Source organism: Arachis stenosperma, chromosome 10 (genome assembly GCF_014773155.1).
Source record: "Arachis stenosperma cultivar V10309 chromosome 10, arast.V10309.gnm1.PFL2, whole genome shotgun sequence".
Taxonomy (NCBI): domain Eukaryota; kingdom Viridiplantae; phylum Streptophyta; class Magnoliopsida; order Fabales; family Fabaceae; genus Arachis; species Arachis stenosperma.
Genome location: NC_080386.1, coordinates 71,405,840 through 71,426,737, shown reverse-complemented (window position 1 = coordinate 71,426,737; position 20,898 = coordinate 71,405,840).

The window sequence follows — 20,898 nt, the reverse complement described above, 5'->3', positions numbered from 1 at the left end:
AGATAGAGATACTTATGTAATTCATTGGTAGGAATTTCAGATAAGCGTATGAAGATGCTTGGTCCCTTCCGTCTCTCTGCTTTCCTACTGTCTTCATCCAATCCTTCTTACTTCTTTCCATGGCAAGCTGTATGCAAGGGTTTCACCGTTGTCAGTGGCTACCTCCCATCCTCTCAGTGGAAATGTTCAACGCACCCTGTCATGGCACGGCTATCCATCTGTCGGTTCTCAATCAGGCCGGAATAGAATCCAGTGATTCTTTTGCGTCTGTCACTAACGCCCCGCCCTCAGGAGTTTGAAGCTCGTCACAGTCATTCAATAATTGAATCCTACTCAGAATACCACAGACAAGGTTTAGACCTTCCGGATTCTCTTGAATGCCGCCACCAGTTCTAGCTTATACCACGAAGATTCCGGTTAAAGAATCCAAGAGATATCTACCCAATCTAAGGTAGAACGGAGGTGGTTGTCAGGCACACGTTCATAGGTGAGAATGATGATGAGTGTCACGGATCATCACATTCATCAAGTTGAAGAACAAGTGATATCTTGGAACAAGAACAAGCGGAATTGAATAGAAGAACAATAGTAATTGCATTAATACTCGAGGTACAGCAGAGCTCCACACCTTAATCTATGGTGTGTAGAAACTCCACCGTTGAAAATACATAAGAACAAGGTCTAGGCATGGCCGAATGGCCAGCCTCCCAAAGTGATCAAAAGATCTAAAGATCAAACGATTCCAAAGATCAGAAGATGAAAATACAATAGTAAAAAGGTCCTATTTATAGGAAACTAGTAGCTTAAGAATTACAAAGATGAGTAAATGACATAAAAATCCACTTCCGGGCCCACTTGGTGTGTGCTTGGGCTGAGCATTGAAGCATTTTCGTGTAGAGACTCTTCTTGGAGTTAAACGCCAGCTTTTGTGCCAGTTTGGGCGTTTAACTCCCACTTTGGTGCCAGTTCCGGCGTTTAACGCTGGGAAATCTGAAGGTGACTTTGAACGCCGGTTTGGGCCATCAAATCCTGGGCAAAGTATGGACTATCATATATTGCTGAAAAGCCCAGGATGTCTACTTTCCAATGCCGTTGAGAGCGCGCCAATTGGGCTTCTGTAGCTCCAGAAAATTCACTTCGAGTGCAGGGAGGTCAGAATCCAACAGCATCTGCAGTCCTTTTCAGTCTCTGAATCAGATTTTTGCTCAGGTCCCTCAATTTCAGCCAGAAAATACCTGAAATCTCAGAAAAACACACAAACTCATAGTAAAGTCCAGAAAAGTGAATTTTAACTAAAAACTAATAAAAATATACTAAAAACTAACTAACTCCTACTAGAAACATACTAAAAACAATGCCAAAAAGCGTACAAATTATCCGCTCATCAATATGTTTGTTAAGTGATTTAAGGTTTAGAAGGAAAAGATTGGATCAAGGGAATGAAGAAAGAAAGCATGAAAAGTTGGAGAACTCATGAAGAAATGAAAGAACCGGAAAGCTGTCAAGCCGACCTCTTCTCACTTAAATGACCATAACTTGAGTTACAGAGGTTCAAATGATGCGGTTTTAGTTGGGTTGGAAAGCTAACATCCGGGGCTTCGAAACGATATAAGATTTGCCATAGTTGCATCGCACATAGGGGCGCGCACGCGCACAGTACGCAGACGCGCCGATGGTGGCACATTACCCACTTAATGCAACACGTGGCCAGCGATTTTAGAAGCCTTGTGGGCCCAATCCAACTCATTTCTGATGCTATTTAAGCCAAGGATTGAAGGGGGAATGGGGATACTTTTATACTTTTTGATCATTAGTCATAGTTTAGTTTTAGAAGTAGTTTCTAGAGAGAGAAGCTCTCACTTCTCTCTAGGATTAGGATTAGGATTAGGTTTAGTTCTTAGATCTAGGTTTTAATCTTTGCTTTCTTCTACTTCTACCTTTCAATTCTTTGTTGTTACATTCACCATTCTTCCATTCTTTTGTTGCAATTTCCTTTATGTTGTTCTTATGTTTTGTTGTAGATCTACTATTGTTCATTCCATTTTCTTTCAATTCAATAAGAGGTAATTCATAATAATTGCGTTCGTTTGATTTGTTGATGTTTAATTCCTTGCAATTGAGTAGTGTAGATTTACTTTTCTTGCAATTTTACTATGCTTTCCTTTTATGCCTTCCAAGTGTTTGATGAAATGCTTGGTTGGATTTTAGAGTAGAATTTTATACTCTTGGCTTAGAAAGGTAACTTAGGAACTCTTGAGTTACTAATGTCCAAGTAATTGATGATTGGGATCCATTAACTCTAGTTCTCACCAATTGAATTAGTAGAGAGTTAGGACTTATGGACTAGGATTGATATAGCTCATTTGACTTTCCTTTACTACTAGTTAGAGGATGATTTAATGAGATTAATCCTTGCCAATTCTCATATTGTGGTTAGTGATTAGTATAGAGATCCTTGACCACCAACCCTTGCCAAGACCTTTTTAGGCCTTAGTTTACTTTCTTGCCATTTATCTTTCATGCTTCTTATCAAAACCCCAAAAATGACTCACAACCAATAACAAGACACTTTATTGTAAATCCTAGGGAGAACGACCCGAGGTTTAAATACTTCGGTTTATAGATTTTAGGGGTTTGTACTTGTGACAAACAAATTTTTGCATGAAAGAATTATTGTTGGTTTAGAGACTATACTTCAACGAGATTTCATTTGTGAAATTCTAAACCGTCAAAAATCTAATCATCACTCAAATCCAAAAAGAGAAGAGATGTTTGCATTATTTTCAAGAATCCTTGCCTATATGTTGGCTCTTTTGTTTGCTCAATTAAATTAAATACATCTAGTTCATATAAACACAATATTATTCTTTCTTAACTAATATATATACATATATACATATATACATGAACGAGCAAGGGAATTAAAAGAAGATAAAGACAGCGAAAAATTAAGGGGTTGTTAAGAAATTAAATAAACTAAAGGAATTCCATGGGGATGGCAATAATTAGAAGGGCATATATACTTCTAGTGGTCCTCAATAATCTTGATTGTATCAACGTAAAGGAGAATTCCATCACGGTTGCAAGTTGCGGTCCTCACGATTTTTTAGGGATGTTCAGTGACTGGGAGGGTTGCAGGTTGCGGCGCTCACGGTTCTTTGGGAATGTTCAGCAACTGAAAGGGTTTTGATGGGGGAGGGAAACGGTGTCAACCAGCGACCTTGGGATTTTGGGGAGAAATTGAAAATATCAAAAAATTGAGTGGTGTGATAAATTAAACAGACATAAAAAAAATTAGGGTTATTGATGGATTAATTTTCTGTTTTAATTTTAATTGGGCTTAATAAACAGCCCATTGTAGCTATTGTATACATATTTCATTGTCTCCCTAGCGGGACTCTAATAGAAATTATTGACTAAACACGCTTATGAGTCAACATCATCTCTCGACCATTAGCCACAACAACAGAATCCACTACCCAAACCTAATCACACTTCTGTACAAACCAAAGATATCAGAACAGACATATCACATGTCTATAAAATCGAACTGAACACCCTATGAAAGCCCAGGTCACATAATTCTTTTCAATTTTATTATTTTTATCTCTCATTGCTTACTCACTTACTTAAGCGTCGGAGTCCTTTTTGCAGGTGCTCCCGCCGTCGTGTTCCAGAGCATCGAGGTTCACTTGCAACAATTCCCGAGCGACGTCATACTCAACTCAGGGACCGAGCAATTATTCGGGAAGGTTCATCGACCTCGGCACTCCCTGGACGGAACATTTGGCGCCCATCGTGGGGCCCGAGAGTTACTCTAACCCCACTATCTTCTTCAATATTTGCATTTTGTATTTCTTTTTGATGCAGTGTTCCTCAGCCCTCCCGCATGGCCGATAACAGAGTCAACCAACTTACTCAAGCCGATCTTTTAGCCCAGATGGCCGAGCTACAAGCTGAAGTCGGAAGACTTGCCGAACTATCAACTCAGAACAGCACCAACAAAAATGGGGAGAATGGTTCCAAGGGCTCAGTCAAAGGCAACGCAGACATGTTAAGCGTTAACCCGCCAAAGAAGAAGCTGACCTTAGACAATCCTTTTTCTGAAGAAATCACCAACTATCAAATGCCGAAGAACTTCACGCTACCCTCCTCTCTTGAGCCATATAAAGGGATTGGTGACCTCTGGGCTCAGATTAAGAAATTTTAATCAATGATGTTTTTTAACGGCCCTAACAATGAACCCGTGCTTTGCAGAGCCTTCCCCACCTACCTTGATGGCGCCGCACTACTCTGGTTCTCAAAATTACCTGAAGGATCAATCTCCTCGTTTGAGGAGCTGGCAAAATCCTTCATCGACTATTTCGTAGTAGTCCGGATATACGTACACGGGTCAGACTACCTTGGCACCATCCATCAAGGTCCATAAAAAAGCTTGAAAGACTACATGACCAGATTCGCAGAAGCAACCATGGAGATACCGGATCTGGACCCTGATGTCCATCTACATGCCCTTAAGGCTGGTCTTCGGCACAGAAAATTCAGGAAAACGATCGCGGTCACTAAGCCAAAGACCTTAGAAGAATTCCGAGAAAGGGCAGCTGGGCAGATGGAGATTGAGAGAAGCTTCGTGAAGTCGAAAGGACGGAAAGAAGACAACCTAGGAAGGAAGAAGATAGAACCATAAGGTCGGTGAATAACAAAAGACTCTAGGAAGTCGTTCAAGCTCACCCCAAAATTTGACAACAACACCAGGTTCAACGCAAAAAGGGAAAAGATAATTAAAGAGATACTTAACACTAAAATCATAAAATCTCCAGCAATAGCAGGGAACTACCAAGACCAGCGATTTGTAGACAGAAGCAAACACTGTGCTTTCCACCAAAAATACGGACATACAACTGACGAATGCGTGATAGCAAAGGATCTGTTAGAGAGATTAGCTCGGCAAGGCCTCCTAGACAAATATATCGAAGGAAGGAAGCACAAAGAAAATGGCAGAGACCGGGATGAGCGTAAACATATCTTGGGCAATAAGGAAGACAACAAATGGTCAAACAATATCCCACCAAAAGGGATTATAAACTGCATATCCGGAGGATTTGCTGGGGGAGGCGAGACAAGCTCGGCACAAAAACGAAGCTACCGCGCGATGCTGGCAATTGAAGGAACGGTACAGCCGAGAACTAAGCACGAACCCGACCTCGAAATCACTTTCAATCAAACAGATATATGCTCGGCCGCCCCGAACTTGGACGATCCAGTGGTAATCTCCATCCAAACCGGCGAACTATTGGTAAGAAAAGTCCTATTGGACCCAGGTAGTAGTGCAAATGTTCTCTTTTACTCTACTTTTCCGAAAATGAAAATATCTAAAAAACTCGTACAACCCTCGTCTGGAGAATTAGTCGAATTCTCTGGGGAAAGGGTCCCGATTAAAGGTTACATATGGCTAAAAACAATAATAGGAGAAACCCATTGTCACAAACCCTTGATGTACAATATTTAATAGTTGACTGCCCTAGTCCTTACAACATTATTCTTGGAAGACCTGCTCTGAACATGTTCAGGGCAGTGGTATCCACTTATCACCTATGTGATAAGTTTCAGGCACAAGGTGAAAAGATAGCGACACTCCACTCAGACCGCCAACAGGCTCGGCAATGTTATATCACAAGCCTGAAGGGGTCGGAAGCAAATCAAAGATGTCAACAAGAAGTCAAGGCGATTCATAGCACAAATGAGATACTATCCCTAACCGAGCTTGACCCCCGAGGGGACACCCAAGAAAGACCTCAACCAGCCAATGAGCTCCAAAAAGTCCCGCTGACATCAACACCGGAACAGGTTACCTACATCGGTCAAGCACTATAAGAAAAAGAAAGGTCGGAGCTCATAAAAGTGCTACAAGACAACGCTGACTTATTTGCCTGGACCCCAGCGGACATGCCAGGTATCAATCCAAACATTATCTGCCATAAGCTCGCCACCAACAAAACAAGCCGACCTATAGCTCAGAAGAAGAGGAATCTCGGGGCAAAAAAATCAAAGGCAGCTCTAGAAGAAACCAGAAAGCTCCTAAAAGCCAACTTCATCAAAGAAATTTGCTTCACCACATGGCTCTCAAACGTGGTAATGGTAAGAAAAAACTCAGGTAAATGGCGCATGTGCGTCGACTTTAAATATTTAAACAAGGCATGCCCTAAAGATGCTTATCTTTTACCATGCATTGATAAACTCGTGGACAATGCATCAGGTTTCAAAAGCTTGAGCTTCATGGATGTATACTCTGGATACAACCAGATCCTTATGCATCCAGAAGACCAAAGCAAGACAGCATTTATAACTGAACACGGAAATTTTTGTTATAGAGTAATGCCATTTGGTCTAAAGAATGCATGTGCAACCTACCAACAATTGATGGACAAAGTATTCCGTCATCGAATAGGTCGGAACATGAAAATCTATGTGGATGATATGGTCGCAAAGACCACTCAAGAAAAGTCACACTGCAACGACCTCAGGGAGGTTTTCGAGCAGGTTCGAGCATACAATATGAGACTCAACCCAGAGAAATGTGCTTTCGGGGTACAAGGAGGTAAATTCCTCGGATTCATGCTGACCACGCAAGGAATTAAAGCAAACCTTGAAAAATACGAGGCAATACTTAACATGGTGAGTCCTAAAACAATAAAAGAGGTACAACAATTGGCAGGAAAGGTAGCAGCGTTATCTCAATTCTTGCCAGTAGCGTCAAGCCGATCATACCATTTCTTCCAAACAATATCAAAGAACAATAAATTTCAATGGACAGAAGAGTGCGAGAAGGCCTTTGCCGAGCTCAAAACCATTCTATCATCACCACCAGTACTGCAAAGACCAGAAGTCGGTAAACCTTTATACTTATATTTGTCTGTTTCTAATTATTCTATCAGCTCGGCTCTTGTCATTGAGATAGAGAAAATACAACAGCCAGTATACTTCGTCAGTAAAGTCATGCAACCAACGGAACAAAGGTATCCGAGAATTGAACAACTAGCTTTAGCACTAGTAATAACAGCAAGAAGACTCAGGCCCTACTTCTAAAGCCACACAGTAATAGTGAGAACGAACTAACCATTAAGACAAATACTGACGAAACCATAACTGGCCGGACGTCTGACCAAATGGTCTATCGAACTCTCGGAGTTCGATATCCAATTTCAACCAAGGTCCGCATTGAAAGCACAGATCCTCGCAGACTTCATCGCAGAACTGACCCCGGACGAGCACAACAAACCTTGGGAGTTACATGTCAACGGGGCATCCAGCCGAGGAGGGAGCGGAGCCGGGATAATCTTAAAAGAAGGGGACAAGGTGGTAGCCGAGCGATCCCTCCAGTTCCACTTCCCAGCAAGCAACAACCAGGCCGAGTATGAGGCCCTCATAGCAGGACTTAAGCTCGCCCTGAACCTCCAAGTACAAAGCCTGACAGCACATTGCGATTCCCTTTTGGTGGTCCAACAAATCCGAGGAGAGTTTCAGGTAAAAGATCCCTTGCTGGAGCGATATTGGCTCATAGCAAATGATCTCATTTCAAAGTTCAGTTCGTTTATTATACTACATGTGCATAGAGAAAAAAATGTTAGAGCGGACATATTATCCAAACTTGCCGCCACTAGGGCAGACACACAGACGTCGGCCTTATCACAACTCACACTTAAAAAATCCAGCATTGAACTGTTATCTATAACAAGCATTAACCACCTCTGTGACTGGAGAACGCCTTTCCTTGAGTACATCAATGCAGGTATCATACCCAGAAACGACCTCAACCCGCAACACTTCAGACGAAAAGCAAGTATCTACACGAATATAGCAGGAGAACTATACATGTGCGGTTTCTCACAACCATTGCTAAAATGCCTAAGTAAAGATGAGGCAAAAGAGGTGATGGACGAAGTTCATGAAGGCGTATGTGGGAACCACATCGGAGGACGAGCTCTCGCCGCAAAAATCATTCGAACAGGATACTATTGGCCGACCATGAAAAGGGACTGCATAACAAAAGTCAAGACATGTGACAAAAGTCAAAAGCACGCAGCCATCTCTACAAAGCCCGCCAAAGTATTACACAGCATGGAGGTAAGCTGGCCTTTCCACAGATGGGGGATCGATATTCTCGGCCCATTCCCAACAGCGCCAGGTCAGGTAAAATTTCTGTTAGTATCAATAGACTACTTCTTAAAATGGATAGAAGCACAGCCATTAGCAAGAATAACAGCCGAAAAGGTACGATCTTTCATATGGAAAAAAATTATATGTCAATTTGGCATACAAAAGGATATAATATCAAACAATGGTAGACAATTTACAGATAATAAGCTCGGCTCATTCCTAAAAAACTTTAATATTCAGCATCATTTTAGCTCGGTCGAACACCCACAAACCAATGGGCAAGCCGAGGCCGCTAACCGAGTTATATTGTAGGCAATAAAGAAAAAGCTCGACAATGCAAAGGGAGAATAGGCAGAACTAATCCCAGAAATATTGTGGAGCTACAACACAACAGTACAAACCACCATGGGCGAAACACCATTCAAACTCTTCTATGGATCAGAAGCATTAATCCCCGTAGAGGTCGGAGTTCCCACATTGAGAACCGAGCTATACAATGACCAGAACAACATAAACGCAAGGAACACCGAGCTCGATCTGGCTAAAGAAGACAGGGAAATCGCAGCCATCAAACAAAGGGCTAAAAAACAAATAGCTGAGAGAAAACACAATGCACAGGTGATACCGAGGACTTTTTCCGAAGGAGACCTAGTACTCAGATGAACAGATGAAGCCAGGCGACCTCCTTTGCTTGGAAAGCTCGCCGCAAATTGGGAAGGACCATTCTGAGTAGTTAAAGTGCTCGGAATAGGGGCTTACCAGCTCCAAACACTACAAGGCAACCCAATACCAGGAAATTGGAATATTTCCTCTCTAAAGATGTATAGATCCTAACTTGTACAAATTCGCGAATGAAGGTACTCTTTTTCTCTCTTAGAGCTTTTTTCCCAAAAAAGAAGATTTTGCCTAAGGTGGGTTTTAACGAGGCCGGACGCCCAATAGATCGAATCTAACAATCAACAAACTATTCAAATCTGCAATCAACAGTTCTAGTTTCATGCAAAAACTACAACTACACAAAAACATAAAACCCTACTTCTCTTGCATAAGTCGCAAATACAAATTGCCAAAAGCAAACAATATCAATATCCAAACGACCAAACAAAGGTCGGCACCAAAAGAAACAAATCCAAGATCAAACCGATCAAGTCTAACATCCAAAAAGAAATAAAACTACCAGTCACAAGATTAATTACAAAAGCAAATGCTAAAAACTAAGCAGGCGGAATATTCTCGCCATGATCCTCTACAGTACCATCCATGATGAGCGGATATTTTATACGTTTTTTGGGGGTAATTTCATGTAGATTCTAGTGTGTTGTAGTTAGTTTTCAGTGTATTTTTATTAGTTTTTAAGCAAAATTCATATTTCTAGACTTTACTATGAGTTTGTGTATTTTTCTGTGATTTCAGGTATTTTCTAGCTGAAATTGAGGGAGCTGAGCAAAAATCTGATTTAGGCTGAAAAAGGACTGCTGATGCTGTTGGATTCTGACCTCCCTACACTCGGAATGGATTTTTTGGAGCTACAGAAGTCTAATTGGCACGCTCTCAATTGGGTTGGAAAGTAGACATCTAGGGCTTTCCAGCAATATATAATAGTCCATGCTTTGCGCGAAGATAGATGATGTAAACTGGTGTTTAACGCCAGTTTCATGTTGTAGTCTGGCGTTCAGCGCCAGAAACAGGTTGCAAGTTAGAGTTCAATGCCAGAAATAAGTTACAACCTGGCGTTCAACTCCAGAAACAGCTCAGGCATGTGAGAAGCTTAAGTCTCAGCCCCAGAACACACCAAGTGGGCCCCAGAAATGGATTTCTGCACTATCCATTTTAGTTTACTCATTTTTTATAAACCTAGGCTACTAGTTTAGTATTTAAACAACTTTTAGAGACTTATTTTGTATCTCATGACATTTTTAGATCTGAATTTTGTACCTTTTGACGGCATGAGTCTCTAAACTCCGTTGTTGGGGGTGAGGAGCTCTGCAGCGTCTCGATGACTTAATGCAATTATTTCTGTTTTCCATTCAAACACGCTTGTTCCTATCTAAGATGTTCATTCGCGCTTCACTATGAAGAAGGTGATGATCCGTGACACTCATCACCTTCCTCAATCCATGAACGTGTGCCTGACAACCACCTCCGTTCTGCATTAGGTTGAATGAGTATCTCTTAGGTTCCTTAATCAGAATCTTCGTGGTATAAGCTAGAATCCATTGGTAGCATCCTTGAGAATCCGGAAAGTCTAAACCTTGTCTGTGGTATTCCGAGTACGATTCTGGGATTGGATGACTGTGACGAGTTTCAAACTCGCGAGTGTTGGACGTAGTGACAGACGCAAAAGGATCAAGGGATCTTATTCCGACATGATCGAGAACCGACAGGCTGTGACAGAGCATTTGGACCATTTTCACTGAGAGGATGGGAAGTAGCCATTGACAACGGTGATGCCCTACATACAGCTTGCCATGGAAGGAGCCTTGCATTTATGAAAGTGAGAAAGCATTATGTTGCAGGAATTCAGAAGACAAAGCATCTCCAAAACTCCAACATATTCTCCATTACTGTATAATAAGTATTATTTAATCCATGCTCTCTTGTTTATTTGCAAGTCAATTGATAACTATAATTGGTATCCTGACTAAGATAAATAAGATAACCATAGCTTGCTTCAAGCCAACAATCTCCGTGGGATTCGACCCTTACTCATGTAAGGTATTACTTGGACGATCCAGTGCACTTGCTGGTTAGTTGTGCGGATTGCAAAAGTGTGATTGCAATTTTGTGCACCAAGTTTTTGGCGCCGTTGTCGGGGATTGTTTGAGTTTGAACAACTGACGGTGAATCTTGTTGCTTAGATTAGGAAAATTTTATCTTTTTGGTTTAGAGTCACTAGAATTGCATTTTCTATTATTCCTTTTTAAAATTTTTTCTTCAAAAAAAAATATTTTTCTTTATTAATTGTTAGTTTTTCGTGAGTTTAGTGTCTTGTTGTAAGTTTGGTGTCAATTGCATGCTTGTCTTTGTCTTTCAATTTTCGAATTGCATGCTCTTTATTTTTCTTTAATCTTCAAATTGTTCTTGTCAATTTTTCTTGTTTAATCTTTGGTTTTTCCTATTCTCTGTGTTTTTCGTGTTTTCCTTGTGCATTTTCAAAATATTTATTTTTAGTTATAAAAAATACCTCTTTAAAACACATTACATTTATAGCTCAATTGGCTAGAGCGTTGGTTTATGTTCTTGGTAATTGGGCATCTTCTTTTTAAAATCTTTTTCAAAAATAATTTTTCTTTGATTGAATCTTGTGCCAAACTTTAAGTTTGGTGTTCTCTTGTTAATTTCTTTAATTTTCGAAAATTTAATTTGGTTTTCAAAAAAATTTTAAGTTTAGTGTTTTTTCTTTTGTTCTTGTTGTTCTTGTGAATCTTCAAAGTGTTCTTGAGTCTTCTTTATTTTTTTATCTTAAAATTTTTTAAGTTTGGTGTCCCTTGGTGTTTTCCCTCCAAAATTTTCGAAAAACAAGGAGCATTAGATCTAAAAAATTTTAAGTCTTGTGTCTTTTGTGTGTTTTTCTCTTTCATCATAAAATTCAAAAAATAAAAAAATATATTTTCCTTTAATTTCTCATAATTTTCGAATTACTTGGGTTGACTTGGTCAAAATTTTTTAAATCATATATTTTTCAAAAATATCCTAACCACTTTCTCTCTCCTCACTTTTTCAAAATCTTCATAAAATATTTTCAAATTTTTTATTTTTATTTTATATTTTTTATTTTTCGTTTTTTTTGTTTTGATTTTTATTTTATTCTATTTTATTATTTCGAAAATAATTTTTTTAATATAATAAAATAAATAAACTAAATCCACATCATCTCCCCTTCTCCATCATGGACCTAAGTGGAAATGAACAGTCCAGAAGGACTCTGGGGTCATATGCTAACCCCACTACTGCTTCATACGGGAGTAGTATCTGTATACCCTCCATCGAAGTCAGTAGCTTTGAGTTGAACCCTCAGCTCATTATCATGGTGCAGCAAAGTTGCCAGTATTTCGGTCTTCCACAGGAAGAACCTACAGAGTTTCTGGCACAGTTTTTACAAATTGCTGACACAGTACATGATAAGGAAGTAGATCAGGATGTCTACAGATTGTTACTGTTTTCATTTGCTGTAAAAGACCAAGCTAAGAGATGGTTAAATAACCAACCTAAGGACATCATAAAAACATGAAAACAGCTGTCAAAAAAAATTCCAGAATCACTATTTTCCTCCAAAACAGATGACACAGCTAAGGCTGAGCATCCAAGGCTTCAAACAAGGAGATAATGAATCCCTTTATAATGCCTGGGAGAGAAACAGAGAGATGCTAAGAAAATGCCCCTCTGAAATATTTTCAGAGTGGGTGCAGTTAGACATCTTTTATTATGGGCTTACAGAAAAAGCTCAGATTTCTCTAGACCACACATCTGGTGGATCAATACACATGAGAAAGACAATTGAAGAAGCTCAAGAGCTCATTGATACAGTTGCCAGAAATCAGCATCTGTATCTAAGCAGTGAACCTTCCATGAAAGAAGAGGCTAAAACAGTAACTGCTGAACTAAGTCCTGCAGAACAAGTTACTGAATTTAATCAGCAATTAGATTTTCTAACAAAACAGCTAGCCGAATTCAAGGAGATATTGCAAGAAACAAGAATGGATAATATGAATATGAAAGTGCAATTGAAGCAAACAGAACAGCAGTTATCAAAACAAATAACAGAAGAATGCCAAGCAGTTCAATTAAGAAGTGGAAAAACATTAAATACCTCACTTCAAGGCAGCAGGAAGCCAAGAAATAAACAAAATGCTATCCAAAATCCCTCTGAGGACAGTCAGAGTCCAGAGAAGAATAATTCTGACGCTCAAACGCCATAAAATGGGTGGAAAGCTGGCGTTGAATGCCCAACCCATGCTCAGTCCTGGCGTCCAACGCCAGAAATAAGCAAGGAACTGGCGTTGAACGCCCAAAGGAAGCTCAGTTCTGGCGTTCAGATGCCAGAAACAGGTAAGGAGTTGGCGTCTAACGTCACTCCAGCTTCCACCCCTGGTATTCAAACACCAGTGGGGGATCAGACACATACAAGTGCTGATAGCAACTCCTCTAAGAAGCCTTCATAACCCACGGCTGTAGGCAATAAATCTGCAACAACTAAAGTTGAGGAATACAAAGCCAAAATGCCTTATCCTTAGAAACTCTGCCAAGCGGAACAGATTAAGCAATTTGCCCGCTTTGTAGACTATCTCAGGACTCTTGAGATAAAAATTCTGTTTGCAGAGGCACTTGAGCAAATGCCTTCTTATGCTAAGTTCATGAAAGAGATCTTAAGTCATAAGAAGGATTGGAGGGAAACTGATAAAGTTTACCTCACTGAAGAATGTAGTGCAGTCATTGTGAAAAGCTTACCTAAGAAGCTTAAAGATCCGAGAAGCTTTATGATACCATGTACATTAGAAGGTACTTGTACCAAACAAGCTCTATGTGATCTTGGGGCAAGTATTAACCTAATACCTGCAGCTACTATCAAAAAGCTTGGGTTGACTGATGAAGTTAAACCAACCCGGATATGTCTCCAACTTGCTGATGGCTCCATTAAATACCCATCAGGCATAATTGAAGACATGATTGTCAAGGTTGGGCCATTTGCCTTTCTCACTGACTTTATGGTGTTGGAAATGGAGGAGCACAAGAGTGCAACTCTCATTCTAGGAAGACCTTTCCTAGCAACTGGACGAACCCTCATTGATGTCCAAAAAGGGGAAGTGACCCTGAAAGTCAATGAGGACGAGTTTAACTTGAATGTTGTCAAAGCTATGCAGCATCCAGACACCCCAAACGACTGCATGAGCATTGATATTATTGACTCTCTGGTAAAAGAGGTCAATATGACTGAGATCCTCGAATCAGAGCTAGAGGATATCTTTAAAGATGCTCAGCCTGATCTGGAGGAACCAGAGAGAATAATAGAACCTATGAAAATCCCTCAGGAAGAGGAAAAACCTCCCAAACCCGAGCTCAAACTATTACCACCATCACTGAAATATGCATTTTTGGGAGAAGGTGATACCTTCCCTGTAGTCATAAGCTCTACCTTCGAGCCACGGGAAGAGGAAGCACTAATTCAAGTGCTAAGGACATACAAAACAGCTCTTGGGTGGTCCATCAGTAATCTTAAGGGCATTAGCCCAGCCAGATGCATGCACAAGATCCTATTAGAGGGTGATGCTAAGCCAGTGGTTCAACCACAGAGGCGGCTGAATCCAGCCATGAAGGAGGTGGTGCAGAACGAGGTCACTAAATTACTAGAGGTTAAGATTGTTTATCCTATTTTTGATAGCCCCTGGGTAAGCCCTGTCCAAGTCATCCCCAATAAGGGTGGCATGACAGTGGTTTATAATGAAAAAAATGAACTGGTTCCTACAAGAACAGTTACAGGGTGGCGTATGTGTATTGATTATAGAAGGCTCAATACAGCTACCAGAAAGGATCATTTTCCTTTACCATTCATAGACCAGATGCTAGAAAGACTAGCAGGTCATGAATACTACTGCTTCCTGGATGGATATTCAGGTTATAATCAAATTGCAGTAGATCCCCAGAATCAAGAGAAAACAGCATTCATATGTCTATCTGGAGTATTTGCATACAAAAGAATGTCATTTGGTCTGTGCAATGCACCTGCAACCTTTCAAAGATGCATGCTCTCTATTTTCTTTGATATGGTGGAAAAATTTTTGGAAGTCTTCATGGATGACTTTTCAGTGTTTGGAGACTCATTCAGCTCCTGTCTTGACCATCTAGCACTTGTTCTAAAGAGATGCTAAGAGACTAACCTGGTTTTAAACTGGAAGAAATGTCACTTTATGGTGACTAAAAGAATTGTCCTTGGGCATAAAATTTCGAACAAGGGAATAGAGGTGGATCAAGCTAAGGTAGAGGTAATTGAAAAATTATCACCACCTGCTAATGTTAAGGCAATCAGAAGCTTTTCTGGGGCATGCAGGATTCTATAGGAGGTTTATAAAAGATTTTTCAAAAATCGCCAAACTTCTGAGTAATCTACTAGCTGCTGACACGCCATTTATCTTTGATAAGGAGTGTCTGCAGGCGTTTGAGACTCTGAAAGCTAAGTTGGTCACAGCACCAGTCATCTCTGCACCAGACTGGAGATTACCATTTGAACTGATGTGTGATGCCAGTGACCATGCCATTGGTGTAGTATTGGGACAAAGGCATGACAAGCTTCTGCACGTCATTTACTATGCCAGTCGTGTTTTAAATGACGCACAGAAAAACTACACAACCACAGAAAAAGAGTTACTTGCAGTGATTTACGCCATTGACAAGTTTAGATCCTATTTAGTAGGATCAAAAGTGATTGTGTACACTGACCATGCTGCTCTTAAATATCTACTCACGAAGCAGGATTCAAAACCCAGACTCATCATATGGGTGTTGCTTCTCCAAGAGTTTGATATAGAAATAAGAGATAGAAAAGGGACAGAGAACCAAGTAGCAGATCACCTGTCCCGAATAGAACCAGTAGAAGGGGCGTCCCTCCCTCTTATTGAAATCTCTGAAAATTTTTTAGATGAGCAACTCTTTGCCATCCAGGAAGTGTCATGGTTTGCAGACATTGCAAACTACAAAGCAGTGAGATACATTCCCAAAGAGTACAGTAGGCAGCAATCAAAGAAATTGATTACTGATGCAAAGTACTATCTTTGGGATGAACCATATCTCTTCAAGAGATGTGCAGACGGAGTAATCCGTAGATGTGTGCCTAAAGAAGAAGCACAGAAGATCCTCTGGCACTGCCATAGATCACAGTATGGAGGACATTTTGGAAGTGAGCGAACAGCCATAAGAGTTCTCCAATGTGGCTTCTACTGGCCTACTCTCTATAAAGACTCCCGAGTGTTTGTACTTAATTGTGACAGTTGCCAAAGATCTGGCAATCTGCCTTACAGTTATGCCATGCCTCAACAAGGGATCTTGGAAATTGAATTGTTTGATGTATGGGGCATTGATTTCATGGGGCCTTTCCCACTATCATACTCAAACACTTATATTCTGGTGGCAATGGATTATGTATCCAAATGGGTGGAAGCTATTGCAACCCCTACTAATGATACTAAGACAGTGCTGAAATTCCTCCAGAAACACATCTTCAGCAGATTTGGTATCCCTAGAGTACTAATCAGTGATGGGGGCACTCATTTTTGTAATAAACAGCTTTACTCTACTTTGGTTCGATATGGAGTTAGCCACAGGGTGGCCACTCTATATCATCCACAGACAAATGAGCAAGCTGAAGTCTCTAATAGAGAACTTAAAAGAATCCTGGAACGGACTGTGATTAACCGTAGAAGGGATTGGGCAAGAAGCTTGGATGATGCTCTATGGGCATATAGAACAGCATTCAAGACTCCTATAGGGACCTCTCCATACCAGCTTGTGTATGGAAAAGCCTGTCACTTGCTAGTGGAACTGGAACATAAGGCCTACTGGGCAACCAGATTCCTAAACTTTGATGCCAAGTTAGCTGGAGAAAAACGATTGCTCCAGTTAAATGAGCTAGAGGAGTTCAGACTCAATGTTTTCGAGAATGCAAAAATTTACAAAGAGAAAGCAAAAAGATGGCATGATAAGAAACTGTCATTCAGAGTCTTTGAGACAGGGCAGAAAGTTCTGCTGTTTAATTCTAGGCTCAGATTATTCCCCGAAAAATTGAAATTCCGGTGGAAAGGTCCATATGTGATTACAAGTGTATCACCATATGATTTGTACCCGCTATACACGGAACCAAGATCATAACAAATTCCGACCTTAAAGCCTGGGAACAAAAGAACCATAACGGAAATCATTGACTAAACACGCTTGTGAGTCAGCATCATCTTCCGACCGTTAGCCACAACAACAGAACCCATTACCCAAACCTAATCACACTTCTGCACAAACCAAAGATATCGGAACAAACATATCACACGTCTATAAAACCGAACTGAACACCCTATGAAAGCCCAGGTCACATAACTCTTTTCAATTTTATTATTTTCATCTCTCATTGCTCACTCACTTACTTGAGCGTCGGAGTCCTTTTTGCAGGTGCTCTCGCCGCCGTGTTCCAGAGCATCGAGGTTCACTTGCAACAATTCCCGAGCGACATCATACTCAACTCAAGGACCGAGCAACTGTTCGGGAAGGTTCATCGACCTCGGCACTCCCTGGACAGAACACAATGCATAGCAGAATTTTTAAAATATATGTGATGAATGTATTGGATATTTAAAATAAATCATAATATGAATATATTAATCACACCAACAATGCTACACACATATCACAACCTTAAATTAAATGATATTAAAATATCATTAAGGAAAAAGAAAAAACCTACATACTTAGAGGATTTTCAATGCATGACTACCTCATATGAGCTGCACAACAATGACTTGAATTTTTCATATAACTTCTATGAATCAAACTTTACTGACACAGTTGATAATTCTCAACAATTTACACAAGATTATTTTGAAAATTCAACTTCCTACCATTCTTTTTTTTTGAGTTGTCTATCACTCTCACATCACAACCTAAACACATAGAACCTAGATCCTATGCTGAGGCTATCAATAACAAGATATGGCAGAATGCAATCAATGTAGAACTTGCTGTCTTACAAAAAAATCAGACTTGGTCAGTTACCACATTGTCCAATGAGAGATCGGTAGGATGTAAATAGGTGTTTGAGCTTAAATTAAACTCTGATGGGAGTATAAATAGACATAAAGCCAAACTAGTTGCTCAAGAATTCACTCAAACTGCTGGAGTGGATTATTTTAAAACCTTCAGCCCGGTTGTCAAGATGAGCACTCTTTGATATTTTGGTGATGTTGTGGTAGGAAGAATGTCCCACTCAATTTGAAAATCTTGTACCCCTGTAACCCTCGATCTGTTACTGTTTCAAATTAGCGTGAGGTCATAACTTGTCAAGTATATCTCTTTCCATCTGGGAATCAACTGTATCCTCGTCTACTTCATCAAACGACCAACCCAACATCACAGAATCAATGCCATCTTTATCAGACATTCTTGCCATCAAAGCTTCACTGCCGTTCACCACATTCTTCAATTCGGCAATGGAAATTGATTGCTGTGGAATGAAGAGAGTGCGATGAACAAGAAGAAGAGATGAAGTTTATGATTTGGGGATTTAGGGTTAAATATAAAAAGAGGACCAACTTGGATACAAATTAGAAATTGGCCAGCTCATATAGCTATTGAACCCCTCCAGCGTGGCAAACAGAAGCTACATCAGCGTTCCGGTGATGACTCATCACTAGAAATATGCTCAGGGATCACTTTGAGTACTCGGAGCTCTATATGGAGGACTATAATAGGGAAATCGGGATCTTAAGGATTACATTGAGTATTTACGCGAATATCAGGGACGACTACGGATATTTACTCAAAATAGTGATATGCATGCTGATATGGCAACGCTTTGAAACTGTTCTATATCCTGTGGCTATATTTGTGCTTAGTTGTTAGAAGTTAACAAGTTACTTAAAAGGAACTTACCTATTTCATATTCCTGCTGAGTGCTGAAGCCTGAGGATACTGCTATAGTCACTGAAGCAATCTGGAAATGTCTGAGCTATTGATGCGGCTTCCTTTGAGCAAATTTACTTTCACTGGGAATGGAACAGCAACGGCTAGGAGATACAAGCATGTGAGTTTATGTGCTACTGCTAACAGAGGATAAGCAAAGGATTGTTGTCAAGAATGGGAAGGATGCGTTGGATATATGTCGCGTTGTTAATGGGATGTGGCAGACGAGTGGCGGGTGGGGAAGAATTGAGAGGGATGGTGCTGTTGATGCTATGCTTAGATATGCTGATTCTGGGTTAACCACTTTTGATATGGCTGATATATGTATGCAACTCGGTGCTGTTGATTGGTTGATCATGTTAATTTGGATTTTGATCAATCGATCATTATAGATGTTATGGATGTGAATTCTCCAAACATCTGGTGCTTTTTGTGATGAGGACTCTTTTTTTCTCATGTTGGTGTTCTTTGGATTTTGCAGATGGGCCTGCAGAAGATCTATATGGCATTTTCATGGGCGTCCACCAGAATTCTTGGAGAAGGTCAGAGGGTAAGTTTGCTATGTGACTTGATATTCTACTCTCAAGTCCTTTTTGGCTTGAAGAAAGCACAAATTGAGTTTTGTATTTGGCTAGTGTATTATGTTTCATTATATGCATCCTACTATACAATGGTATATTGGCGATTCAATAAACGAAGGTATCATTGTCTTAGTCATTTTATCACTTATTGCAGTCTCACTAAATAGGTACCGCCACCAGTTAAGATGACAAGAAGCTTTGTCAGTGACAGCATTAATGTTTCTAGGAAGAGAATGGATGTGGATTCCTTGGACATGCTTCAGTTTCATTGGTGTTTAATCTTTTCTCAAGTGACTTTCTGAGTTCTGACTACCACTCAGTGTGCTAGATTGTTCATTTTACAATTCTTAAATTGAGGCAGACTCAGCCATCAACATTTTCTGACGTGAAGGGTCATCTATCTATCTTTATATTCTGTTGTTGAAATGAGTAATTCATTCTTATTATCTAAATGTATTACTCTATCTCTATTGTCTTTAGGTGGGACTATTCAAATCCTGGCTACCTTGATGCACTAAAACACCTCACAGATTTGAAAGATGAAGGTTAGTTTTGTTTCTGAGCTGCGGTTAATGGTCCTTTAGTAAGTTCATATCGCATGATTTGATCAAACTACTTCAGTTAGCTCTGTACAGGTAGGATCAAGACAGTGGCTTTGACAAATTTTAATACAGAGAGATTACAAATTATTCTAGAAAATGACATTCCTGTTGTAAGCAATCAGGTAAATCCAAGTGCATTTTTGTTTTTTTTTCTCGTTTATTCTGATAGTTTGATGGTGCGCGATTCTCAGTGTTACTTCACTTCAGGTGCAACATTCGATTGTTGATATGCGTCCACAACAGAGAATGGCGGAGCTTTGTCAGCTAGACAGTTTTTCAAAGATCACTGTTTTCCTAAGGAAACGCAAATGTATTTCCTACTGATATACCTTTGCGTGTCCCCAGAATTGAGATTTACTTATAATTGTTTGTTGTGTTTTGCCCTGCAAATTTTGTAGGATAAACCTTTAGCATCAATATATGGTGTTGAAGGTGTAGAGGTGTAGAGATGTGGAGTGAGGAGCATTCATCTTTTGTTGCCAGTGTGTTGGCTTTATACTGTATACTGTATTTCTGATGCTCTAGACCACCTGTCACAGAAAAGGGTTCTCCCCCCCCCCTTTTTTTCATTTTTTTGTTCTTTTTTCTTTTTACTGACTAAGATATTTCCTTACAGGAAAATCAGCACAGTCTGGTTCCTTTAAGAGAAGTCTTTTAAGACGAACTTCTTCCAAATCTCCTGTTCTAAGTGCTAGCGCTTTTGAAAGCAGAGACGGATCAGATGATGATGATAATTTGGGAGACAGTGTTAAACTTGATACAACATATCTGCGTACAAGTGGCAATGTTGTAAGTTTGTTATGCACTTTTTGCCATTGTGTTTAGCATTTATTTATACTCTATATAGAAGAAAGTTTTCTGTTTATAGGATAAGAATTCTTGTCCTATATTACACCACGTGA